The 22966-nt window shown below is 35.9% G+C and overlaps 1 protein-coding gene across 1 annotated transcript in view; it reads left to right on the plus strand.

The window, feature by feature from the left end:
- Positions 1-13110: 13110 nt before the first annotated feature.
- Positions 13111-22966, plus strand: part of si:dkey-240h12.4 (death-associated protein kinase 2) — a 104370-nt gene continuing 94514 nt past the window's right edge. The window contains exon 1 of the mRNA XM_034160545.1: positions 13111-13272. The gene's annotated coding sequence lies outside the window, so the exon portion shown is untranslated. The remainder of the gene's footprint in view (positions 13273-22966) is intronic.

Genomic DNA, 22966 nt, shown 5'->3' on the forward strand with positions numbered 1-22966 from the left:
GCCTCCTGTTGGGTTTGGAAACTCCTTGGGATTCCAGTGCGCAAGTGGAGGTTGTTGGACAGCGACGTACTGTGACCAATAATCAGTGGAAGACTTGATAAATGTCTGCAGATTTTTCTGCTGTAATAACTTTTTCCACAAAATTACTTTGACATTCTGAGTTCACTGATCAATCGGCACCAGAGTCAGGTCGTTTCCTATATTTCATGACAACACAGTGTGGGCAAAATAATGTTTGTTTGTTTTGCAGGATTATTTTACTCTGAAGATTAAATTATAATCTGTACATATGTTCAGAAACTGACAGTTAATAGGAATAACCTAGAAACTACATAGTGTTCTGAGCCTTTAGCTGCTAATACGCGCTGAGAAAAAGTCCTCCCCCGGTCAGGTCCTTGAGGATACGAGTATTTTTATTTTTTTAAATGTTGCCTCTTCATCACCACAGCACAGTGGAAATTGAAGCTTGTTCTTGTGTCAACTTTTACATTTAATTCAAGGAAGAAATGAAGTTATATGGATCAGAGTCTATGACTCCCCTTGGAGGGGACACCAGTCCATCACAGGTTACTTCCCCAGCCAGCACTGCTACTGTCTACAGCTGGGTGGACTCAGACCATGCAACTAAAGGCCTGATCCATTTTTCTTCCTTAGACTGACCCCTGGTTTTGGAGTGGGCCTTCAGCAGGTGTGTGTGTGACAGCTGCCCCCTTTATGTGCAGACTCTCCACAGCAGAGTGCCGCATGGGATTTGACACTGATTTTACACCGGATGCCCTTCCTGACACAACTCCAGTTTTTTCATGAAGAAGCGTGCAGAGTTCCTGGTCTTCCTTAAAGTTTTCAAGTCCTAACTCGGACCCACTCTGTTTTACTTCTGAGATCTGACAGGATCAGGCTGACAGCGAGTGGAGCGGCTGCTGGCGTCTTGGACTTTGACGTGATTCACTTTGACGTTTTGTGTAATGTTTACAGGAGCAAAGTATCATGCATGTTAACCACGGATTAACTGTAAAGTTTGCATAAGTGTGATCAGTGGCGGTTCTACAGTGAATTACTCCCCGGGCAAAACCCCCACAAAATTTTGCACAAAGAGCCATTTTTTAAAGTATTATTAATATTTTAGAAGTGCCCTTGAACTTGACATCAAAATACTGCAGGCAACAATATTACTCTAAAACAAAACACCCATGAATTCTAAATTTGAATAAACACGTCACATGCTAAAGTTTTAGGTTTGACAGAAATTTGATCATGTAGTGTTTTGCTTTTTTTTTTTCTCCCTAATTTTTGGTCTTCATCTGTGTCAAAAGAAAATCTAAGCTGAAATGTTATGAGCGTTCCCATGCCATTGAAATCAGGTGTGATTCTTTTTCTCCATCAAATAAACCAGTTACTTATGAAGATAAGCCTCATTTTAAATATTACTATTATTATTTTTATTATTTTGTCAGTGTACTTGACAAAAAGAGTTTCCAGCTGCTGGAATATTTCTGTAAAAACACTTGCAGGCACACAAGAAAGAGTCACTTCAGCTAGAAATGTGAACACAGCATAAGGTCTACCGTCTTTACAAATACGGAGACTCTCCTTTCTGTAAACCTTTTTCCCAGCAGTGGGCAGTTTGTCCTCTCCAGTGACACACCTGTTCTAAATGCCTTTTATTTTATAACCTGGCTGCCTGCCTGTTTCCCAGACCATCCACCGACCGCACGGCAGGAGAGCGCCTGTCCCTGGTGTCCTGCAGCACATGCACACAGACATGTCCTATGCGGCAGGACATTTCACACAATTCAGAAAAACTTGGAGGAAACACATCCACCAAGGACGTAATAAAATCACCTGTGTTTATTTGTCTGTCAGCAGGATTACGTCAAAACTACTGCACGGATTTTGACAAAATTTTCACTACAGATGGATATTAAGCCATGGAAGAACCCATTACATTTTGGAGTTGATCCGGATCCAGATTGGTGGACGTCAGAAATCTTGATTGCTCTTGTTTATAATATTATGAATGAGATGTGCTTTATTTGGAGGAAAGTCGAGGTGTACGTGACTTGATTTTATAGTGATGACTCCATTAATTTTGATGCAGTTGCACAGCTACAGCTTCACACTAACCTTAAGTTGAGCTGCTGCTGTCTCAAACAAACAGCTTCAGCACTTATCAATCCAAAAGACACACTTTCAACATCAATGTCACGCACAAGCAAGAAATGTCCCGCCAAAATAAAAACATCTCCCATTAATTGTCTGTTGATTACTAGATTAGACCAGACCAGAGTGCACTGTTTCTTAATGAAAGGAGAAGAGTTTAAGATTCATGCCCGAAACACCTGTTAACATCTGCCGACGTTCTCACTGCAGGATTCTGTGATTGGCTGAAAACTTGTCACCTGATAGGTCAGCTGCATGTGAAGAGTTCAGAGAGTTTGAGCATAGGTTCGAAGCTTGATTTTGATTCAGCCAATGATTTGCAATTTTAGAAAAATTTGGATGACAAGGTAAGTCAATAAATAGCCTAACAAATCGAATAATCTATTGTCTAATAAAATTGGATCAACCTAATCAGGTTAATTGTGTGTTGAGATAGTAGGTTAGATCATTTCAAGGACATGTTGCAAGTTATTTAATGTCCTGGTTAGTAAGTATTTATGATTGTAAGTCTATTCGTGCACATGCACTAAAACCTTGTGCTCGTTGGTGTATTTTGTTGCTAATTATTAGTGACGGAGAAACACGCGTTTTGAACCACTGAATCAATATGAAGTCTGCCATCAGAAAATTCTGTAATAGAGATATAAATTGTGAAATGCTTTTGCAACTAGGGACTGTTATGACCATATTTGAATAAAATTAATGACATTTGGGGGGTTCGGAAGGTTTTTATTTAAAAACAAGATAATTTCAGTGGTTTTAGGCTTGAGTCTATTCATCTTCTCTTCTTCGGCTCTTGCTTGCCTCTACTGGTGGTTGGCTCTCACTGCGGTATTGTATCACTTCCTGTTCCGGAGCACAGCGGTGTTTTTCTGTATCTGTTAGCTGTTTAATCTGCGCAGTTAGATTGATCTAGTTATCTAGATAACGATTTGTTTCCCAGTGTAATCTTCACGTGCCTTAACTAAAGCACTCCTTCTGCTGAATCACCTCTAAATTATTTACACATTATTCACTTTGCGTGTTTTTAGGAATCCGCTAGCTTAGCGTAGCTACTAGCTCTTAGCCGATTTAGCATGGCGGCTTCTCCTGTCTCTCCCGCACTTTTCTGCTCTGGGTGTGAAATGTTTAGTTATTCCTCGGCCTCCTTTAGCAGTAACGGTACTTGTAGTAAGTGTAGGTTATTCATAGCTTTGGAGGCCAGGCTGGGCGAATTGGAGACTCGGCTCCGCACCGTGGAAAATTCTACAGCTAGCCAGGCCCCTGTAGTCGGTGTGGACCAAGGTAGCTTAGCCGCCATTAGTTCCCTTCCAGCAGATCCCGAGCAGCCGGGAAAGCAGGCTGACTGGGTGACTGTGAGGAGGAAGCGTAGCCCTAAACAGAAGCCCCGTGTACACCGCCAACCCGTTCACATCTCTAACCGTTTTTCCCCACTCGACACACCCGCCGAGGATCAAACTCTGGTTATTGGCGACTCTGTTTTGAGAAATGTGAAGTTAGTGACACCAGCAACCATAGTCAATTGTCTTCCGGGGGCCAGAGCAGGCAACATTGAAGGAAATTTGAAACTGCTGGCTAAGGCCAAGCGTAAATTTGGTAAGATTATAATTCACGTCGGCAGTAATGACACTCGGTTACGCCAATCGGAGGTCACTAAAATTAACATTGAATCAGTGTGTAACTTTGCAAAAACAATGTCGGACTCTGTAGTTTTCTCTGGGCCCTTCCCCAATCGGACCGGGAGTGACATGTTTAGCCGCATGTTCTCCTTGAATTGCTGGCTGTCTGAGTGGTGTCCAAAAAATGAGGTGGGCTTCATAGATAATTGGCAAAGCTTCTGGTGAAAACCTGGTCTTGTTAGGAGAGACGGCATCCATCCCACTTTGGATGGAGCAGCTCTCATTTCTAGAAATCTGGCCAATTTTCTTAAATCCTCCAAACCGTGACTATCCAGGGTTGGGACCAGGAAGCAGAGCTGTAGTCTTACACACCTCTCTGCAGCTTCTCTCCCCCTGCCATCCCCTCATTACCCCATCCCCGTAGAGACGGTGCCTGCTCCCAGACTACCAATAACCAGCAAAAATCTATTTAAGCATAAAAATTCAAAAAGAAAAAATAATATAGCACCTTCAACTGCACCACAGACTAAAACAGTTAAATGTGGTCTATTAAACATTAGGTCTCTCTCTTCTAAGTCCCTGTTGGTAAATGATATAATAATTGATCAACATATTGATTTATTCTGCCTTACAGAAACCTGGTTACAGCAGGATGAATATGTTAGTTTAAATGAGTCAACACCCCCGAGTCACACTAACTGTCAGAATGCTCGTAGCACGGGCCGAGGCGGAGGATTAGCAGCAATCTTCCATTCCAGTTTATTAATTAATCAAAAACCCAGACAGAGCTTTAATTCATTTGAAAGCTTGACTCTTAGTCTTGTCCATCCAAATTGGAAGTCCCAAAAACCAGTTTTATTTGTTGTTATCTATCATCCTCCTGGTCGTTACTGTGAGTTTCTCTGTGAATTTTCGGACCTTTTGTCTGACTTAGTGCTTAGCTCAGATAAGATAATTATAGTGGGCGATTTTAACATCCACACAGATGCTGAGAATGACAGCCTCAACACTGCATTTAATCTATTATTAGACTTATTGGCTTTGCTCAAAATGTAAATGAGTCCACCCACCACTTTAATCATATCTTAGATCTTGTTCTGACTTATGGTATGGAAATTGAAGACTTAACAGTATTCCCTGAAAACTCCCTTCTGTCTGATCATTTCTTAATAACATTTACATTTACTCTGATGGACTACCCAGCAGTGGGGAATAAGTTTCATTACACTAGAAGTCTTTCAGAAAGCGCTGTAACTAGGTTTAAGGATATGATTCCTTCTTTATGTTCTCTAATGCCATATACCAACACAGTGCAGAGTAGCTACCTAAACTCTGTAAGTGAGATAGAGTATCTCGTCAATAGTTTTACATCCTCATTGAAGACAACTTTGGATGCTGTAGCTCCTCTGAAAAAGAGAGCTTTAAATCAGAAGTGCCTGACTCCGTGGTATAACTCACAAACTCGTAGCTTAAAGCAGATAACCCGTAAGTTGGAGAGGAAATGGCGTCTCACTAATTTAGAAGATCTTCACTTAGCCTGGAAAAAGAGTCTGTTGCTCTATAAAAAAGCCCTCTGTAAAGCTAGGACATCTTACTACTCATTTTCATTAGTTACTTCATCCAAACCATCAACATGTTTATTAGACCCCATTCCTACCAGGCTGCTCAAGGAAGCCCTACCATTATTTAATGCTTCGATCTTAAATATGATCAATCTATCTTTGTTAGTTGGCTATGTACCACAGGCTTTTAAGGTGGCAGTAATTAAACCATTACTTAAAAAGCCATCACTTGACCCAGCTATCTTAGCTAATTATAGGCCAATCTCCAACCTTCCTTTTCTCTCAAAAATTCTTGAAAGGGTAGTTGTAAAACAGCTAACTGATCATCTGCAGAGGAATGGTCTATTTGAAGAGTTTCAGTCAGGTTTTAGAATTCATCATAGTACAGAAACAGCATTAGTGAAGGTTACAAATGATCTTCTTATGGCCTCGGACAGTGGACTCATCTCTGTGCTTGTTCTGTTAGACCTCAGTGCTGCTTTTGATACTGTTGACCATAAAATTTTATTACAGAGATTAGAGCATGCCATAGGTATTAAAGGCACTGCGCTGCGGTGGTTTGAATCATATTTGTCTAATAGATTACAATTTGTTCATGTAAATGGGGAATCTTCTTCACAGACTAAAGTTAATTATGGAGTTCCACAAGGTTCTGTGCTAGGACCAATTTTATTCACTTTATATATGCTTCCCTTAGGCAGTATTATTAGACGGTATTGCTTAAATTTTCATTGTTACGCAGATGATACCCAGCTTTATCTATCCATGAAGCCAGACGACACACACCAATTAGCTAAACTGCAGGATTGTCTTACAGACATAAAGACATGGATGACCTCTAATTTCCTGCTTTTAAACTCAGATAAAACTGAAGTTATTGTACTTGGCCCCACAAATCTTAGAAACATGGTGTCTAACCAGATCCTTACTCTGGATGGCATTACCCTGACCTCTAGTAATACTGTGAGAAATCTTGGAGTCATTTTTGATCAGGATATGTCATTCAAAGCGCATATTAAACAAATATGTAGGACTGCTTTTTTGCATTTACGCAATATCTCTAAAATCAGAAAGGTCTTGTCTCAGAGTGATGCTGAAAAACTAATTCATGCATTTATCTCCTCTAGGCTGGACTATTGTAATTCATTATTATCAGGTTGTCCTAAAAGTTCCCTAAAAAGCCTTCAGTTAATTCAAAATGCTGCAGCTAGAGTGCTGACGGGGACTAGAAGGAGAGAGCATATCTCACCCATATTGGCCTCTCTTCATTGGCTTCCTGTTAATTCTAGAATAGAATTTAAAATTCTTCTTCTTACTTATAAGGTTTTGAATAATCAGGTCCCATCTTATCTTAGGGACCTCGTAGTACCATATCACCCCAATAGAGCGCTTCGCTCTCAGACTGCAGGCTTACTTGTAGTTCCTAGGGTTTGTAAGAGTAGAATGGGAGGCAGAGCCTTCAGCTTTCAGGCTCCTCTCCTGTGGAACCAGCTCCCAATTCAGATCAGGGAGACAGACACCCTCTCTACTTTTAAGATTAGGCTTAAAACTTTCCTTTTTGCTAAAGATTATAGTTAGGGCTGGATCAGGTGACCCTGAACCATCCCTTAGTTATGCTGCTATAGACGTAGACTGCTGGGGGGTTCCCATGATGCACTGTTTCTTTCTCTTTTTGCTCTGTATGCACCACTCTGCATTTAATCATTAGTGATCGATCTCTGCTCCCCTCCACAGCATGTCTTTTTCCTGGTTCTCTCCCTCAGCCCCAACCAGTCCCAGCAGAAGACTGCCCCTCCCTGAGCCTGGTTCTGCTGGAGGTTTCTTCCTGTTAAAAGGGAGTTTTTCCTTCCCACTGTAGCCAAGTGCTTGCTCACAGGGGGTCGTTTTGACCGTTGGGGTTTTACATCATTATTGTATGGCCTTGCCTTACAATATAAAGCGCCTTGGGGCAACTGTTTGTTGTGATTTGGCGCTATATAAAAAAAAAATTGAATTGAAAATTGAATTGAATCACTAATTGAAGAAAATAAGAACAACCCCAGGTTTCTTTTCAGCACTGTAGCCAGGCTGACAAAGAGTCAGAGCTCTATTGAGCCGAGTATTCCTTTAACTTTAACTAGTAATGACTTCATGACTTTCTTTGCTAATAAAATTTTAACTATTAGAGAAAAATTACTCATAACCATCCCAAAGACGTATCGTTATCTTTGGCTGCTTTCAGTGATGTCGGTATTTGGTTAGACTCTTTCTCTCAGATTGTTCTGTCAGAGTTATTTTCATTAGTTACTTCATCCAAACCATCAACATGTTTATTAGACCCCATTCCTACCAGGCTGCTCAAGGAAGCCCTACCATTATTTTAATGCTTCGATCTTAAATATGATCAATCTATCTTTATTAGTTGGCTATGTACCACAGGCTTTTAAGGTGGCAGTAATTAAACCATTACTTAAAAAGCCATCACTTGACCCAGCTATCTTAGCTAATTATAGGCCAATCGCCAACCTTCCTTTTCTCTCAAAAATTCTTGAAAGGGTAGTTGTAAAACAGCTAACTGATCATATGCAGAGGAATGGTCTATTTGAAGAGTTTCAGTCAGGTTTTAGAATTCATCATAGTACAGAAACAGCATTAGTGAAGGTTACAAATGATCTTCTTATGGCCTCGGACAGTGGACTCATCTCTGTGCTTGTTCTGTTAGACCTCAGTGCTGCTTTTGATACTGTTGACCATAAAATTTTATTACAGAGATTAGAGCATGCCATAGGTATTAAAGGCACTGCGCTGCAGTGGTTTGAATCATATTTATCTAATAGATTACAATTTGTTCATGTAAATGGGGAATCTTCTTCACAGACTAAGGTTAATTATGGAGTTCCACAAGGTTCTGTGCTAGGACCAATTTTATTCACTTTATACATGCTTCCCTTAGGCAGTATTATTAGACGGCATTGCTTAAATTTTCATTGTTACGCAGATGATACCCAGCTTTATCTATCCATGAAGCCAGAGGACACACACCAATTAGTTAAACTGCAGGATTGTTTTACAGACATAAAGACATGGATGACCTCTAATTTCCTGCTTTTAAACTCAGATAAAACTGAAGTTATTGTACTTGGCCCCACAAATCTTAGAAACATGGTGTCTAACCAGATCCTTACTCTGGATGGCATTACCCTGACCTCTAGTAATACTATGAGAAATCTTGGAGTCATTTTTGATCAGGGTATGTCATTCAAAGCGCATATTAAACAAATATGTAGGACTGCTTTTTTTTTTTGCATTTACGCAATATCTCTAAAATCAGAAAGGTCTTGTCTCAGAGTGATGCTGAAAAACTAATTCATGCATTTATTTCCTCTAGGCTGGACTATTATAATTCATTATTATCAGGTTGTCCTACAAGTTCCCTGAAAAGCCTTCAGTTATTTCAAAATGCTGCAGCTAGAGTACTAACAGGGACTAGAAGTAGAGAGCATATCTCACCCATATTGGCCTCTCTTCATTGGCTTCCTGTTAATTCTAGAATAGAATTTAAAATTCTTCTTACTTATAAGGTTTTGAATAATCAGGTCCCATCTTATCTTAGGGACCTCATAGTACCATATCACCCCAATAGAGCGCTTCGCTCTCAGACTGCAGGCTTACTTGTAGTTCCTAGGGTTTGTAAGAGTAGAATGGGAGGCAGAGCCTTCAGCTTTCAGGCTCCTCTCCTGTGGAACCAGCTCCCAATTCAGATCAGGGAGACAGACACCCTCTCTACTTTTAAGATTAGGCTTAAAACTTTCCTTTTTGCTAAAGCTTATAGTTAGGGCTGGATCAGGTGACCCTGAACCATCCCTTAGTTATGCTGCTATAGACGTAGACTGCTGGGGGGTTCCCATGATGCACTGTTTCTTTCTCTTTTTGCTCTGTATGCACCACTCTGCATTTAATCATTAGTGATCGATCTCTGCTCCCCTCCACAGCATGTCTTTGTCCTGGTTCTCTCCCTCAGCCCCAACCAGTCCCAGCAGAAGACTGCCCCTCCCTGAGCCTGGTTCTGCTGGAGGTTTCTTCCTGTTAAAAGGGAGTTTTTCCTTCTCACTGTAGCCAAGTGCTTGCTCACAAGGGGTTGTTTTGACCGTTGGGGTTTTACATAATTATTGTATGGCCTTGCCTTACAATATAAAGTGCCTTGGGGCAACTGTTTGTTGTGATTTGGTGCTATATAAATATAAATAAATAAAAATAAAATAAATAAATCTTCTCTCCAGACATTTCTGACATATGAAGATAGATTCTGTTTAGCTTGTAAAGAGTTGGATAAACGGCTGCCTCCATCCTTCCTATCTCTCCTTGCAAATTCACTGCAGAAAATGGTTCTGGGAAGCATTGGCATGGCTAAAACCCTTCAGCAGGCCCCAGACTCCCTGACCAGGCCCCTCTTGACCCCCAGCCATTTTACATGTTCTTTATTTGCCTCTCACATGCCTGTCGATGAACATGCTGAAATATTTGTAAACAAGGACGTCTTTTTGTTTTTAAATTAGGGTTATCAAAAATTTTCCTTTCTCTCCAACCAAAGGTCCAAAGTTGGCAACCCTCCTGGCAGCCTTTTATGATGGCGATAAGCCCGCATAAATCACAGATGGGTCACCGACAGCCTTTTCTTGTTATGACAAGCTAAATTTGGCCATCTCATTATGGCCGAACAACTGTCCAGTTTCTGGCGATTCTGTGTCAGTATGCGCTCCCGGCCAACGTGCTTGATGAATTCCTGCACAAAAAAGTAGTTCCCAGATAATTGTGATATATTCCTGTGAAATAATGAGTATATCTCATCCAAATCAATTCTAAAACTTACTAGTAATAAAATTATAAAGATAACTGAAGTTTTAAGAGTGGTTAGGGTTAGGGTTAAATATTTAAGAAACCTAAAGTTTATGAGCAACTTCACCTGTTGCTCAAGCACATTGTAAACATTGACACGATGGAGTTTGATGCGGAAGAGTTCAGAAAGATACGACTGGAATGTTTTGATGACCATCAGTGATGCCGGTAACGTGTTACTTAGTAACGCGTTACTCTCATCTAACCACTTTTTTTAGTAACGAGTAATCGTTAATCTTTCGTTAATCACGTTAATCTTTCCAAATCAGTAATCAGATTAAAGTTACTTCTCCATGTCACTGTGCGTTACTGTTATTTTTGCATTGTGGGTCGATAGCAGCATTAAACTTGGTCCGTGGGCAGGAGGTCGGGGTTCGACTGAACTGCCCGCTTTAAGCGAGCTGTGAGCTTTTCATCCACGGTTTTCTGCAGCAGCTACGACTCGTCCTCGCCTCTTAAAGTGCGGTGAGCACACCTGCACTGAGCTTTACAAAGATATTTTTATGCTTTTTTTTCTCCTTTATTTAGAATTCTGAGCTGAGCCGCTCCGTATCTGCTCGTTAAAAACAGCTGATCCTCCACGACGTGTCAACAACTAACACTATTTTCCACTTAAATGCACAAAAACTCTCTTTCTGAGGACCACATGATGTGAAAACAATAAAACTTTCTTACCTGTAAATCTGGTCATGTTTTCTGCATAAATAAATGTTATCCATTCTTTGTGCTCAAACGCCAAAGCAGGGGCGAATCCAGATAGAATGGGGGTGTGGGGCAAGGATGTGCCCCCCACAACACCCCTAGATTAAAGGTCCAGTTTTGAAGCCTTTTTTTGTGCCGCCCCCCACACAACACCCCTAGATTAAAGGTCCAGTTTTGAAGCCTTTTTTTTTGCTACAACTACTAATACTACTTATAATAATAATAATAATTTCGACAAGTAAAATGTTTAGAGAGAATTTAAATGTTAGAAAAATGTTAGAAAGAATTTAATAGTTACATTTAGAAACAATGTAGGTTAGAAATTGCAAGTTTCACTGTTACAGTGCTGTCAACAGTTAAATATGAGGTCAAGAAAGACGTCTTTATTTTACTTTTTATAAAACAAGTATTTATTTTCATTGAAGTCAAGAAAGGGTGACTATAAAGTGAGTTTTGGCAAAACAGGTATCATTGTCATGTTGAGGTGGCAGAGGGTTGTTGTCGGCAGCTGGGGAAAGTAACTAAAAAAGTAACTAGTAATCTAACTTAGTTACTTGTTGTGTGGGCCGCTGAAGAGGAGGTACTGCTGGCCCACCACCACCAGAGGGCACCCTGCCTGGAGTGCGGGCTCCAGGCACCAGAGGGCGCTGCCACCTCACAGGAGCAGCCGGGGTGACAGCTGTCACCTACGACAGCTGTTACCAATCATCTGATCCGCAGCGGTATATCAGCAAGACGTCATCTCCACGTCTTTGCCGAGATATCGCTCTACCGAGGAGGTAACGTATCCAGCCAATCGTGTTGTCTTTTGACCATAAATACTTTTTTGCCTTCACGCAGATAGTGAGTAGAACAGCAGGAGACTGTATTGGACCCTTTGGATAAGTACTCACATTCCTGCACTAACAGTGTTTTCCTGACGAGAGGTGGAGGTGGTTTTTCCACCATACGTGTTGCTGGGTGCAGGCGCACCCACATCTGACTGTTTCTGTTCCTCGCCAGCAGTACCAGATCCGACAAGCGGAGGCAGTGGCCACCTGGGAGTTCGGGACTTGGCGGCTCCAGTATTCCCGGGGTTCGGTGGCGGAGGAAATCGTGTGGTTCCGGTTCTGCTTTGGACAGACGTCTTCTATCTTCGAGCCTGCCCACATGACACTTTTGTGATTCGACTTTATTGTCTATTATTGTAATCTGTTGTGTTTGTTGTGCTTATTTCACAACAGTAAAAGTGCTATTTGACTTCCTCCATTGTCCGTTCATTTGCGCCCCCTGTTGTGGGTCCGTGTTCCTACACTTTCACAACATACTTTTACAATTGAGTAATCAGTAAAGTAACTAAGTTACTTTTTCAAGGAGTAATCAGTAATTGGATTACTTTATCAAAGTAACTGTGGCAACACTGATGACCATTTACAGTTGGAGATGAAAGACTTGGGTGTTGGTGTTAAAGTCAGAACAAGAAGCTGCACTGAAACAGATCAATCTGGGACAAAAAGACACATTCTGGGTGTTGCCCACAGGAAGGCATTTGCTTTGATTTAATTTCACTTGGAAAAGCCTAATGATTTCACCTCTCAGCGGCATTCTGAGCAGTGTGGAGAAAGTAGTACAGTAGTTCAATTTGTGGGCGAGTGACACTCCGAGAGCAGCTCTCATTGGACCGACATCTCTGCTATCTTGGCATTGTGGGATATCTCACGCCCACACATTGAACTCGCCGGACTACTTTCTCCACGCTGCTCAGTGTGTCGCTCTCTTTGGAGCAACAACACACAGAATGTGTCTCTCATCAAAACATTCCAATCTTATTGTTCTGAACTCTTCCGCTTCAAACTCTATCATGTCAATGTTTACAATGTGCTTGAACAATAACAGGTGAAGTTGCTCATAAACTTTAATATTTATTACGGCCACTCTTAAAACTTCAGGTGTCTTTATAATTTTATTACTGGTAAATTTTAGAATTGATTTGGATGAGATATACTCATTATCTCACAGGAATATATCACAATTATCTGGGAACTACTTTTTGTGCAGGAATTCATCAAGCACGTCGGCCGGGGGCGCGTACTGACACAGAATCCCCAGAAACTGGACAGTTGTTCGGCCATAACGAGAGCGTCCACTTTTAGCTTGTCATAAGCTAAGCTAGTGGTGCTCGTGAGAGTGTGACTGATCAGCTCGGGGGGAGTGGCAACATGGCGGCCTGCGGCTCGGCGCTCCTCGGGCTTCGTCCGCGCTTTTGAAACCAGATCATGTGGCGTAAACGGTGTTTCTGGGTTTTCCTCTTCCTGGACCCGAAACCTTCCTGACGCTGTTTGCCGCCTCCGGAACCGACCAGCAGCTTACACTGGGTAAGTTTTTTGCGCTGCTTTCACTTTGACTTACTCCGGTTTGAGGGTGAACAGCTTTTACACATTCTGATCAACCAGTTTCAAACAGGAACTCAGTGAAACAGTGACCAGGAAAACCGTTCGAATCAGACAAATAAACGCCTTCTTCTGATGTCGAAACACCTTTCAACTAGGTGTAAATTTATCCAAGTTATTACACCAAATACTCTTTGTATGGAATCATATTTGTGTCTAAAGTAATTAAAATGATCCAGGTTGTTATTACACCAAATGTTCTTTGTATGGAATCATATTTGTGTTTAAAATAATTAACTGGCTCCAGGTTGTTATTACACCAAATGCTCTTCGTATGGAATCATATTTGTGTCTAAAGTAATTAAAATGATCCAGGTTGTTATTACACCAAATGTTCTTTGTATGGAATCATATTTATGTCTAAAATAATTAATTGGATCCAGGTCGTTATTACACCAAATGTTCTTTGTATGGAATCATATTTGTGTTTAAAATAATTAACTGGCTCCAGGTTGTTATTACACCAAATGTTCTTTGTATGAAATCATATTTGTGTCTAAAATAATTAATTGGATCCAGGTTGTTATTACACCAAATGTTCTTTGTATGAAATCATATTTGTGTTTAAAATAATTAACTGGCTCCAGGTTGTTATTACACCAAATGTTCTTTGTATGAAATCATATTTGTGTCTAAAATAATTAATTGGATCCAGGTTGTTATTACACCAAATGTTCTTTGTATGAAATCATATTTGTGTCTAAAATAATTAATTGGATCCAGGTTGTTATTACACCAAATGTTCTTTGTATGAAATCATATTTGTGTCTAAAATAATTAATTGGATCCAGGTCGTTATTACACCAAATGTTCTTTGTATGGAATCATATTTGTGTTTAAAATAATTAACTGGCTCCAGGTTGTTATTACACCAAATGTTCTTTGTATGAAATCATATTTGTGTCTAAAATAATTAATTGGATCCAGGTTGTTATTACACCAAATGTTCTTTGTATGAAATCATATTTGTGTCTAAAATAATTAATTGGATCCAGGTTGTTATTACACCAAATGTTCTTTGTATGAAATCATATTTGTGTCTAAAATAATTAATTGGATCCAGGTCATTATTACACCAAATACTCTTTGTATGGAATCATATTTGTGTTTAAAATAATTAACTGGCTCCAGGTTGTTATTACACCAAATGTTCTTTGTATGAAATCATATTTGTGTCTAAAATAATTAATTGGATCCAGGTCGTTATTACACCAAATGTTCTTTGTATGGAATCATATTTGTGTTTAAAATAATTAACTGGCTCCAGGTTGTTATTACACCAAATGCTCTTCGTATGGAATCATATTTGTGTCTAAAATAATTAATTGGATCCAGGTTGTTATTTCACCAAATGCTCTTTGTATGGAATCATATTTGTGTCTAAAATAATTAATTGGATCCAGATTGTTATTTCACCAAATGCTCTTTGTATGGAATCATATTTGTGTCTAAAATAATTAATTGGATCCAGGTTGTTATTACACCAAATGTTCTTTGTATGGAATCATATTTGTGTCTAAAATAATTAATTGGATCCAGGTCGTTATTACACCAAATGTTCTTTGTATGAAATCATATTTGTGTCTAAAATAATTAAATGGATCCAGGTCATTATTACACCAAATACTCTTTGTATGGAATCATATTTGTGTTTAAAATAATTAACTGGCTCCAGGTTGTTATTACACCAAATGCTCTTCGTATGGAATCATATTTGTGTCTAAAATAATTAATTGGATCCAGGTTGTTATTTCACCAAATGCTCTTTGTATGGAATCATATTTGTGTCTAAAATAATTAATTGGATCCAGGTTGTTATTTCACCAAATGCTCTTCGTATGGAATCATATTTGTGTCTAAAATAATTAATTGGATCCAGATTGTTATTTCACCAAATGCTCTTTGTATGGAATCATATTTGTGTCTAAAATAATTAATTGGATCCAGGTTGTTATTTCACCAAATGCTCTTCGTATGGAATCATATTTGTGTCTAAAATAATTAATTGGATCCAGGTTGTTATTTCACCAAATGCTCTTCGTATGGAATCATATTTGTGTCTAAAATAATTAATTGGATCCAGATTGTTATTTCACCAAATGCTCTTTGTATGGAATCATATTTGTGTCTAAAGTAATTAAAATGATCCAGTTTGTTATTACACCAAATGCCCTTTGTATGGAATCATATTTGTGTCTAAAATAATTAAATGGATCCAGGTTGTTATTACACCAAATGTTCTTTGTATGGAATCATATTTGTGTCTAAAATAATTAATTGGATCCAGGTTGTTATTACACCAAATGTTCTTTGTATGGAATCATATTTGTGTCTAAAATAATTAATTGGATCCAGGTTGTTATTACACCAAATGTTCTTTGTATGGAATCATATTTGTGTCTAAAATAATTAATTGGATCCAGGTTGTTATTACACCAAATGTTCTTTGTATGGAATCATATTTGTGTCTAAAATAATTAATTGGATCCAGGTTGTTATTACACCAAATGTTCTTTGTATGGAATCATATTTGTGTCTAAAATAATTAATTGGATCCAGGTCGTTATTACACCAAATGTTCTTTGTATGGAATCATATTTGTGTCTAAAATAATTAATTGGATCCAGGTCGTTATTACACCAAATGTTCTTTGTATGAAATCATATTTGTGTCTAAAATAATTAAATGGATCCAGGTTGTTATTACACCAAATGTTCTTTGTATGAAATCATATTTGTGTCTAAAATAATTAAATGGATCCAGGTCGTTATTACACCAAATACTCTTTGTATGGAATCATATTTGTGTTTAAAATAATTAACTGGCTCCAGGTTGTTATTACACCAAATGCTCTTCGTATGGAATCATATTTGTGTCTAAAATAATTAATTGGATCCAGATTGTTATTTCACCAAATGCTCTTTGTATGGAATCATATTTGTGTCTAAAATAATTAATTGGATCCAGGTTGTTATTACACCAAATGCTCTTCGTATGGAATCATATTTGTGACTAAAATAATTAATTGGATCCAGGTTGTTATTTCACCAAATGCTCTTCGTATGGAATCATATTTGTGTCTAAAATAATTAATTGGATCCAGGTTGTTATTACACCAAATGTTCTTTGTATGGAATCATATTTGTGTCTAAAATAATTAATTGGATCCAGGTTGTTATTACACCAAATGTTCTTTGTATGGAATCATATTTGTGTCTAAAATAATTAATTGGATCCAGGTTGTTATTACACCAAATGTTCCTTGTATGGAATCATATTTGTGTCTAAAATAATTAATTGGATCCAGGTTGTTATTACACCAAATGTTCTTTGTATTGAATCATATTTGTGTCTAAAATAATTAAATGGATCCAGGTTGTTATTACACCAAATGTTCTTTGTATGAAATCATATTTGTGTCTAAAATAATTAATTGGATCCAGGTTGTTATTACACCAAATGTTCTTTGTATGGAATCATATTTGTGTCTAAAATAATTAAATGGATCCAGGTCGTTATTACACCAAATGTTCTTTGTATGGAATCATATTTGTGTCTAAAATAATTAAATGGATCCAGGTCGTTATTTCACCGAATGCTCTTTGTATGGAATCATATTTGTGTCTAAAATAATTAAATGGATCCAGGTCATTATTACACCAAATACTCTTTGTATGGAATCATATTTGTGTTTAAAATAATTAACTGGATCCAGGTTGTTATTACACCAAATGCTCTTCGTATGGAATCATATTTGTGTCTAAAATAATTAATTGGATCCAGGTTGTTATTTCACCAAATGCTCTTTGTATGAAATCATATTTGTGTCTAAAATAATTAATTGGATCCAGGTTGTTTTTTTATTTTTTATTTTTTATTTTTTTATATTTATTTCATTCATTTAAAAGAAAAGCAAAAAACAAAAGCACCACAATACCAGAATGAAAAGGAGCAGAAAGAAGAACAAGTCTTATGATTTCTGCCCCTTTTAACAATACAATCTTTCAATATACAGCATCATAGTCAACATTATTTAACAGATTGCATTTCTTTAACTTGTCACATACCACTGACCCATTTCATAATTATGACCATTAATTAATAGATTACATCACTGACAGGTTACATTTAAACTTAAGACCCTCCAAACATTATTAACAGTTTACTTTTTTTTTTTTTTTTTGACTTTCTTGCAGCCCACTGACTTACTTCATAGTTTCATACTTACTTAATACATCTAATTTAATATGTTTTTTAAATAATTTAAGCGACCTTAATTCTTTAATTTCTTTATTAAGATTGTTCCATAATTTGACACCATTTACTGCAATACTCCTTTCCTTTACTTTGGTTCTAAATCTTGGTTTTTTAAAGACTTCTATTCCTTTCAATTTATAACTACTTACTCTTTTTTCAAACATATTTTGAATGTTTGTTGGTAAAGTATTTTTATTAACTTGGTACATCGTTTGTAATATTTTCAAATCAACTAAATCATGAAATTTAAGTACCCTATACTTAATAAACAATGGATTAGATGGATCTCTAAAACCACTGTTACTAATCACTTTTAAAGCTCTTTTCTGCAAAATAAATAAAGGTTGTATATAGGTTGTATATGTTGATCCCCAGATTTCTACACAGTAAGTTAAATATGGGACAATCAATGAATTGTACAATGTTAATAAACCATAACTATTTAATGAATATTTTACTTTATGCAAAACAGCAATGGCTTTCGCTATTTTTCCTTTTATGTAATTTATGTGTGACTTCCATGTAAGATCTTCATCAATCATGACTCCTAAAAATTTCATTTCTTTTACCCTTTGGATATCCATTCCATCTATTTGTAATGACACATTATTTTCTTTCGCTCTATCATTAAACAATATGAAATTTGTCTTATTAATATTTAGTGACAATCTGTTTATATCAAACCAATGTTTAACTTTTTCCAACTCTGTATTTATCACTTGTGCTACTTCCTGTATATCTGATCCAGAGTAAAACAGCGTTGTATCATCAGCAAATAAAATGCTGCCAAGCGCATTGGATACATTCACAAAATCATTGATATACAAAATAAACAGTTTGGGTCCAAGTACCGATCCTTGTGGTGCTCCATAAATAATGTTACACAATTCTGATTTGGTATTATTTATCTGAACAAACTGTTTTCTATTTTCTAAGTAGCTTTTTACCCACTGATGTGCAACACCTCTTATTCCATATTGTTGTAACTTGTGGAGCAATCTTGAGTGGTCTATAACATCAAAAGCCTTTTTCAGGTCAATAAAAATACTTACAAAATAATCCTTATTATCTATTGTTGTTGATATTTTCTCTATTAGTTCCATAATTGCCATAGCTGTCGAATGTTTTGTTCTGAATCCATACTGAGCATTATTTAAAATATGATGTTTCTCAATAACTTTATCCAATCTTGTTACAAAAACTTTTTCCATAATTTTAGAAAACTGTGGAAGCAATGATACTGGCCTGTAATTAGAAAAATTATGTTTGTCTCCATTTTTATATAATGGGACTACCTTAGCAATTTTCATTTCATCTGGAAAAACCCCAGTTGACAGAGACAGATTACAAATATAAGTAAATGGTTCAATAACAATTTCTATTATACTTTTTACAGTCATCATGTCCAGGAAAATACTATTGACCGTATTTACCAATGTACATAATTTATCTTCTATTATTGGTTTATTTCCCACCAGACTTGACCCTACATTTGAAAAATAATCATTAAACCCATTTGCAACTTCTTTTATATCATATATCTCTTTATTTTCCTTAACAAAGTAATTTGGAATAGTTTCTTTCGTTCCATCACTATCAATCACACTTTTTATAATTCCCCATGTTACCCTCATATTATCTTTACTCTTATTTAGTTTTTCACCAAATGCTCTTTGTATGGAATCATATTTGTGTCTAAAGTAATTAAAATGATCCAGTTTGTTATTACACCAAATGTTCTTTGTATGGAATCATATTTGTGTCTAAAATAATTAATTGGATCCAGGTTGTTATTACACCAAATGTTCTTTGTATGGAATGATATTTGTGTCTAAAATAATTAATTGGATCCAGGTTGTTATTACACCAAATGTTCTTTGTATGGAATCATATTTGTGTCTAAAATAATTAAATGGATCCAGGTTGTTATTACACTAAATGTTCTTTGTATGGAATCATATTTGTGTCTAAAATAATTAATTGGATCCAGGTTGTTATTACACCAAATGTTCTTTGTATGGAATCATATTTGTGTCTAAAATAATTAATTGGATCCAGGTTGTTATTACACCAAATGTTCTTTGTATGGAATCATATTTGTGTCTAAAATAATTAAATGGCTCCAGGTCGTTATTACACCAAATGTTCTTTGTATGGAATCATATTTGTGTCTAAAATAATTAAATGGATCCAGGTCGTTATTTCACCGAATGCTCTTTGTATGGAATCATATTTGTGTCTAAAATAATTAATTGGATCCAGGTTGTTATTTCACCGAATGTTCTTTGTATGAAATCATATTTGTGTCTAAAATAATTAAATGGATCCAGGTCATTATTACACCAAATACTCTTTGTATGGAATCATATTTGTGTTTAAAATAATTAACTGGATCCAGTTTGTTATTACACCAAATGCCCTTTGTATGGAATCATATTTGTTTCTGAAATAATTAAAATGATCCAGTTTGTTATTACACCAAATGCCCTTTGTATGGAATCATATTTGTGTCTAAAATAATTAAAATGATCCAGGTTGTTATTACACCAAATGCTCTTTGTATGGAATCATATTTGTGTCTAAAATAATTAAAATGATCCAGGTTGTTATTTCAGCAAATGCTTTTTGTATGGAATCATATTTGTATCTAAAATAATTAATTGGATCCAGGTTGTTATTACATCAAATGCTCATTGTATGGAATCATATTTGTGTTTAAAATAATTAATTGGATCCAGGTTGTTATTTCACCAAATGCTCTTTGTATGGAATCATATTTGTGTTTAAAATAATTAATTGGATCCAAGTTGTTATTACACCAAATGCTCGTTGTATGGAATCATATTTGTATTTAAAATAATTAATTGGATCCAGGTTGTTATTACACCAAATGCTCTTTGTATGGAATCGTATTTGTGTTTAAAATAATTAATTGGATCCAAGTTGTTATTACACCAAATGCTCGTTGTATGGAATCATATTAGTATTTAAAATAATTAATTGGATCCAGGTTGTTATTACACCAAATGCTCTTTGTATGGAATCATATTTGTGTTTAAAATAATTAACTGGATCCAGGTTGTTATTATACCAAAAGCTCATTGTATGGAATCATATTTGTGTTTAAAATAATGAATTGGATCCAGGTTGTTATTACACCAAATGCTCTTTGTATGGAATCATGTTTGTGTTTAAAAAAAATAACTGGATCCATATTGTTATTACACCAAATGCTTGTTGTATGGAATCATATTTGTGTTAAAAATAATTAATTGGATCCAGGTTGTTATTACATCAAGTGCTTTTTGTATGGAATCATATTTGTGTTTAAAATAATTAATTGGATCCAGGTTGTTATTACACCAAATGCTCTTTGTATGGAATCATGTTTGTGTTTAAAAAAATTAACTGGATCCATATTGTTATTACACCAAATGCTTGTTGTATGGAATCATATTTGTGTTTAAAATAATTAATTGGATCCAGGTTGTTATTACACCAAATGCTCGATGTATGGAATCATATTTGTGTTTAAAATAATTAATTGGATCCAGGTTGTTATTACATCAAGTGCTTTTTGTATGGAATCATATTTGTGTTTAAAATAATTAACTGGATCCAGGTTGTTATTACACCAAATGCTCTTTGTATGGAATCATATTTGTGTTTAAAATAATTAATTGGATCCAGGTTGTTATTACACCAAATGCTCTTTGTATGGAATCATATTTGTATCTAAAATAATTAACTTGATCCAGGTTGTTATTACACCAAATGCTTTTTGTATGGAATCATATTTGTGTTTAAAATAATTAACTGGATCCAGGTTGTTATTACACCAAATGCTCTTTGTATGGAATCATATTTGTATCTAAAATAATTAACTTGATCCAGGTTGTTATTACACCAAATGCTCTTTGTATGGAATCATATTTGTATCTAAAATAATTAACTTGATCCAGGTTGTTATTACACCAAATGCTCTTTGTATGGAATCATATTTGTGTCTAAAATAATTAATTGGATCCAGGTTATTACACCAAATGCTCATTGTATGGAAGCATATTTGTGTCTAAAATAATTAATTGGATCCAGGTTGTTATTTCACCAAATGCTCTTTGTATGAAATCATATTTGTGTCTAAAATAATTAATTGGATCCAGGTTGTTATTTTTTTTTTTTTTTTTTTTTTTTTATATTTATTTCATTCATTTAAAAGAAAAGCAAAAAACAAAAGCACCACAATACCAGAATGAAAAGGAGCAGAAAGAAGAACAAGTCTTATGATTTCTGCCCCTTTTAACAATACAGTCTTTCAATATACAGCATCATAGTCAACATTATTTAACAGATTGCATTTCTTTAACTTGTCACATACCACTGACCCATTTCATAATTATGACCATTAATTAATAGATTACATCACTGACAGGTTACATTTAAACTTAAGACCCTCCAAACATTATTAACAGTTTACTTTTTTTTTTTTTTTTTTTTTTTACTTTCTTGCAGCCCACTGACTTACTTCATAGTTTCATACTTACTTAATACATCTAATTTAATATGTTTTTTAAATAATTTAAGCGACCTTAATTCTTTAATTTCTTTATTAAGATTGTTCCATAATTTGACACCATTTACTGCAATACTCCTTTCCTTTACTTTGGTTCTAAATCTTGGTTTTTTAAAGACTTCTATTCCTTTCAATTTATAACTACTTACTCTTTTTTCAAACATATTTTGAATGTTTGTTGGTAAAGTATTTTTATTAACTTGGTACATCGTTTGTAATATTTTCAAATCAACTAAATCATGAAATTTAAGTACCCTATACTTAATAAACAATGGATTAGATGGATCTCTAAAACCACTGTTACTAATCACTTTTAAAGCTCTTTTCTGCAAAATAAATAAAGGTTGTATATAGGTTGTATATGTTGATCCCCAGATTTCTACACAGTAAGTTAAATATGGGACAATCAATGAATTGTACAATGTTAATAAACCATAACTATTTAATGAATATTTTACTTTATGCAAAACAGCAATGGCTTTCGCTATTTTTCCTTTTATGTAATTTATGTGTGACTTCCATGTAAGATCTTCATCAATCATGACTCCTAAAAATTTCATTTCTTTTACCCTTTGGATATCCATTCCATCTATTTGTAATGACACATTATTTTCTTTCGCTCTATCATTAAACAATATGAAATTTGTCTTATTAATATTTAGTGACAATCTGTTTATATCAAACCAATGTTTAACTTTTTCCAACTCTGTATTTATCACTTGTGCTACTTCCTGTATATCTGATCCAGAGTAAAACAGCGTTGTATCATCAGCAAATAAAATGCTGCCA

This window comes from Thalassophryne amazonica, chromosome 20 (genome assembly GCF_902500255.1).
Source record: "Thalassophryne amazonica chromosome 20, fThaAma1.1, whole genome shotgun sequence".
In the NCBI taxonomy this organism is placed as follows: Eukaryota; Metazoa; Chordata; class Actinopteri; order Batrachoidiformes; family Batrachoididae; genus Thalassophryne; species Thalassophryne amazonica.